Source organism: Neofelis nebulosa, chromosome 1 (assembly GCF_028018385.1).
Source record: "Neofelis nebulosa isolate mNeoNeb1 chromosome 1, mNeoNeb1.pri, whole genome shotgun sequence".
NCBI lineage: Eukaryota > Metazoa > Chordata > Mammalia > Carnivora > Felidae > Neofelis > Neofelis nebulosa.
In genome coordinates this window covers 125,484,088-125,489,812 of record NC_080782.1, presented here as the reverse complement: position 1 = coordinate 125,489,812, position 5,725 = coordinate 125,484,088, and the positions used below count along the sequence as shown (strand labels likewise).

General features: G+C 48.3%; 1 long non-coding RNA gene across 1 annotated transcript; it reads left to right on the top strand.

Moving 5' to 3' along the window:
- The first annotated feature begins 219 nt into the window (after positions 1-219).
- On the top strand, positions 220-5,346 carry LOC131514872 (uncharacterized). The gene is made up of 3 exons (XR_009263307.1): positions 220-376; positions 1,245-1,496; positions 5,015-5,346. It is a non-coding gene; the product is annotated as an uncharacterized LOC131514872 (long non-coding RNA).
- The last annotated feature ends 379 nt before the right edge of the window (positions 5,347-5,725 follow it).

Here is a 5,725-nt window from a genome sequence, read left to right as displayed (position 1 = left end):
CGAGGAGTGGGATGGAGTAGGAGGGGTGGGGTAGGGGGCGCGGGCCGCGGCCGGGGAGGGGCCAGAGGCCCGGGCGCGCGGTGGGGGTGGTGCGGAACAGGCGCCGGAAGCTCGCTCCATTCCGGGCGGACTGCCCGCCCCCGGCCCATGCCCGCCCGCCCCTCGCCAAGTATGGCGCTTCCTCCCCGGGCCCTACAAGGCGCTTCCTCCCGGTCCTAGGCCCATACAAGGCGCTTCCTTCCCGGCGCGTCTGGCAGACGGCCCGCGGGCGGCTGTGGGCGGGAGCCAGCGGCCAGGGGATCCGCTGCCAAGGAGGGGGCGGCTGGCGGCGCTGGGAACGCGCGGCCTGGCCTCTTCGCGGCCGGGCCTGGCTGAGGTAAACGCGGACAGGCGGACTGAGGAGTCTGTATGTAGGCATGGTGTCTTGCTCCATCCCCAGGTCTGAGGTTCCCACCGGCCCCACCGGTTTCATTTTTTTGCCCCCCTCTTCTTCCCCATTTCTGAACACAGCACGCCTTGCTGGAGATCCCTCCGCGGTTGCCAACCCCGGGCCTGAAGCCCCAAATCCTAAACAACGGTGTGAGGGCCTACCGCTCCTCCCTCACTGCTCCCCTTACGTGTCGCAAGTGGGTGTTTGTTATTTGTTCTTGCCGCCCTCCTTGCTGTTTCTTGAGCCTTCCTGCCTTTACTCAAGCTGTCGGCCCTCCCTGGAGTGCCTTTCCCAGGTACAACTGCTACTCATCCTTTACCTGGTTGAGACATGCGGCCTTCTGGAAATCCTTCCGGCCCCCAACTCCTAGGCACGTTATGCACTTAACACAGTATTATATACCTTTTTATTTATTGAGACTGCTGTTTGATCTTACTCCTCTTTGCATTCCTGGTGCCTAGCTCAGTGAGTTATATCTGGGTGAGGAGAAAGAGGGGGAAAGGACCCCATTTTTAGGCCAACTACACCGTTTTTTAGGCCGTTTCACCTTGGACAAGCGTCCCTGACTTAAGGCTGGGCCCCTAACACGCTGTGCGGTGCATCCTGTGGTCTGGAAGTTTGTGAGCCCCAGAACTCTATCTACATCAATAGTTTGACTCTGTAGAGAAAATTAGAGGGATGGTGTGGGGTCAGCCAGAGCTGGGGCAGGTATACAGCTGCAGTGGGGATGAGGTCTGGAGCAGGGCACACTGGGTGCCCCTACCACCCAGAATGGCCTTTGCTCAGCCTGACAATTCTGGTTTATCCACTGCAGGAACCAGCAAGTCCTTACAGGCCCTTCCAACAGCACCTCCAGAGATTTAAACGTGGTTCAATCACATGGTTACTCTGATCTGTCTGCCTGGAGATGAGCACAGGTCAGAGTGAGGGACCAGACCTCAGCACAGACCAAACCAGCAGCAGCAGCTCAAACGCCACCCTCCAGCTCTTCCAGAAGTGCAACACATCATCAACGTACAGGCATTCTGGTGGACCAACCCGTGAGACCCTGACTGTTCTGCTTCAGGTGAGGCAGGGAAAGAAAAGCTCAGTAGGGAATATGCCCTGGAAGGGGCTTCTAGCACCAAGCAGCCTCTAGACTTGATCACTCACAGGTTTCCAGTTTTTTGGTTGTGCACATGTGTGTATATGTGTGCGCACACACACACACACACACACACACACAGTGAATAAGGTCAAAAGATAAGGAGCTTTGTTGGTTTCCCTGACTCCAGGTGGGCTGAGTGCCTGTGAATTGGATGCATGGAGAGGAGATGATCTCTGAAGTCCAGGACTGAGGGTTTAGGGGTTAGCTTTTGGGGAAAAAAAACTGGGTTTCAGGGCCTGGACTGCACACCCAGGGCCTAGGATTCCGCTGGCCTTGTTTTCCCTTCTAAGGCTTCAGGCTCCTAGCAGCCTCCTCTTCCCAACTATTGTCTGGGATTGTGGGTAATGTAGTCCAGGGGCCAGCTTCTTTGTGGTGCTTGTTCCTGCCCTTCCCTCCTCTCCTCTCCTTCCCCCTTCCAGCCACCACCCCCTTCTGCTCCAGGCCGAGGGCAGCGCTGGGTGAGAAGGCGGTGCTTGCTCCTGCAGGGCTGGGAGATCCCCTGCTGGAAACCAACTAGCTATTTATAGCTGAGCCTAGCAGAGGGGGAAGGCCTGAGAGAGAAACCAGGGAGCTCCAGCAGCCTCCTCTCCAGCTACAGAATTTACAGGAACTCCAGGCCTCTGCTGGGCAGGTCTTGTGTTCTATTCTGGGTGAAAGGGCTTTGAGCCTCAGAAAGCCTATGAAGCACTAGGGATACTGGGTTGCTTCTTGCTTTGAGAGAGTGAGGTTACTACTTGGGCCTCTCTAAGGGTGGGGATATTTGGAACCCGGAAACTGATAAGCTGAGATTTTTGCAAAAGTCAGTGTGACAGCCGGTATGATGGTCACCTAATACTTATATACATTTTTCTTCTCAATTGTTTTCCTGTGCTTGCTTTCTCAACCAAGTTATTATCTTTAAGGACAGGAACCAAACCTCTTGTCGGTAACACCAATGCTGTCTTCATGCTATAACAAGTGATCTTGCCAAAAGGAAAACCAAACCCTCCCTACCAAGAATGGGTTGGGTGTGATTTTTATTCCCACCACTACCCAATTCTTCTCCCAGTGCCCTGTGCCTTTCTCATCGGAGCACCAAATTTTTATTTGACTGGGTTCTTCACCAGATTGGGCAGTCCTTATTGACATGGATGGGTCTGTCTTGTTGACTACGATAGCCCCATTGCCTAGCATCATAAATAATTGATGAATGAATATGAATGAATGAATATGAGACTATGATAGCCAGTACTGTTTGTGGAGTACTTGATACATACTTGTCACATTTATTTATTTATTTTTGAGAAAGAGCACGAATGGGTGAGGAGAAGAGAGAGAGAGAGAGAGAGAGAGAGAGAGAGAGAGACTCCCACATGGACTCTATGCTGACAAATATGGGGCTTGATCCCAGGGACTGTGAGATATGACCTGAGCCATAATCAAGAGTCTGAGGCTCAACTGAGCCATCCAGGAGCCCCTTCACTGTTACATTTAATCACAGGGTTTTACAGGTTGGAAAACAGCTCTAACTGTTTAAGTATCTTTCACCAAGATCTTAAGTGGTAGAGTTGTGATATGAACTAGTCTGACTTCAGAGTATTGCTTAGCCATGGCAAGAGGTTGCCTTTATGCTGGCACCCAGTAGGTACCTCTGGCTCCCAAGCAGATAGATGGGTGAGGTGGTTAGATGAGGTGGGCAGACATGGTTGACCTGGCCTGGCCCCATGACACAGCTAGTGCAACCAGCCAGGAGAGCTGCCAGGGAATCCTCAGAAGCTTAATGAGAAAGACCTGCCCTTATCTGCCAGAGAGAAAGTTCTGAGGCAGGTGCCATGGGGGCTGGAAATGGCAGACAGGCTCTGAGGGCTGAGCAGTGGTGTTGGGGGGCTCCTCAGATGTTACCAGGGACCTCTTGTTTCTTGAGTAGATTTTTTAGTCCTCTTCTTCCTTCAGTAATTTTCAACGGCATTTGACTTGTATGTGACCATCTCTTCTTTTTTATAAATATTTTTACTTATTTTTGAGAGAGAGAGACAGAGCACAAGTGGGGGGAGGGGCAGAGAGAGAAAGAGAGAAGGAGACACAGAATCCGAAGTAGGCTTCAGGCTGTGAGCTATCAGGATAGAGCCCGAGGTGGGGCTCGAACTCATGAACCCCAAGATCATGACCTGAGAGGAAGTCAGATGTTTAACTGACTGACCCACCCAGGTGCCCCTGTTCATCTCTTATACCCTCTCTCTCTTGGCTTATATGTTTTGAACAATGTTCTAGTTGGATATTAAGTGCTTCAGGACTCAGCCCCATGCTCTCTTCTCACATATAAAACAGATTTGAAGTTTGAAAAACAAATCTGAGTTTTCATCTTCTTGCTTAAAACCCCTGAATGGCTTTTCATAATCTTTGGAATAAAATTTCAAATTCTCAGCAAGGCCTTGAAGCTTAGCCTGTTCTGTGCTTGCTGGCCTCTCTTCCAGTTTCATATTCTATCGCATGTCTCCATTCTTTGAGCTTCTTCCACACTTCCACACTGAGCTTCTTTCACCTACCTCCTCAGCTGTACTTTGTCCCACCTCCCAAGTGTTCTCACTTTGTTTGGGATGCTCTTCTCTTCTTTGCCTAGTTAACTCCTTTGTGCTCAGTTCAAGCATCAGTGTTTTTTGAAAAGCTTTCTCTGGACTCTGGCCAGGTCAAAGTCCTGTGCAACAGGTGTTAATTGTAATAGGGATTTCACATTCATTGGGGTGGTCCACTGGCCTGGAAACCCACTGGGATGGCAGTTGTGTGTTTTTTGCTTCTGACTGTAATGTAGGGTCTAGCACAATGCTTGACTGGGGTAGCCACTTATTTTATGTAACAAATGGAATAAACTGTTAAACTTGAACGAAATGAAAGAGAAGTTAAGCAAGGTTAAGTTAAATTATGCCCAAGGTCATGCAGTTAGTAAGTGGCAGGGTGGGACAATAGTCATCTGGTTCCAGTCCCTGTGGTCTTAACTTTCTGACCTGTGCTACTCCTCTACTTGTTAAGTACTTTTTGAAAGTAAAGGGAAAGGGAAGAAGGGAGTAAGGGTATCTGAGACAAAGGGATTCCCTGTCTCCACTCAGAGTTGGAGATTAAGAGTTGGAGATTAAGAATGAAAGATTAAGGGGGGGGCTGGGTGGCTCAGTTGGGTAGTCAGATAAGACTCTTGATTTCGGCTCAGGTCATGATTGTAAATTGGAGCCCCAAGTGGCACTGTCAGCGAAGAGCCTGCTTGGGGTTCTCTATCTCTTTCTCTGCCCCTTCTCTGCTTGCTCTCTCTCGCTCTCTCTCAAAATAAATAAACTTTAAAAAATTTAAAAGAATGAAAGATTAAGATGGTAGCTGTCCTTGTGGTGAGCATAGCAACTATAGAGTTTTGGAATCAGTGTATTGTAAATCTGAAGCTAATGTGATATTGTCTGTCAACCGTATTTCAGTTAAAACAAAAGAAAACACTGGAATAGGATAAATAGGTCTGGAGGAAAAAAAAAAGAAAGATTACATTCTGCCAAAAGAGATATATGAATGGCCAATAAGCACTTGAAAAGATGCTCAACATCATTAGCCTTCAGGAAAATGCAAATAAAAACCAGAATGACATCAGCAATGAACAATCCAAAAAGGAAATTAATAAAACAATTCTACATTAGCATTCAAAAGAATGCCTAGGCATAAATTTAACCAAGGAAGTAAAACATTTGTACACAGAAAACTACAGAACGCAGTTGAAGGAAACTAAAGACCTAAATAAATGGAAAGACATACTATATTTGTTGATTGGAAGACTTAATATCTTCAAAATGGTAATTACTCAAACCAATCTACAGATTCAGTGCAATCTGTATCAAAATTCCAGTGGTCTTTTTGCTGAAATGGAAAAGCTGATCCTCAGATTCATATAGAATTACAAGGAGCCCTCCCAATGCTTCAGTATGTTCACCAACCTGGAAGCTCTCTGAACCCCATAATTTAGGGGTTTTAAGGGAAGCATCATTATGTAGACATTGTTGACTAAATCATGGACCATTGGTGATTAACTTACCCTCCAGCCTCTTTCCCTTCCCTTGAATTGAGACTGAAAGTTCCAACCCTGTAATCACACTTTTCTGCCAACCAGGCTCCATCCTGAAGCCATCTAGGGGCACCCA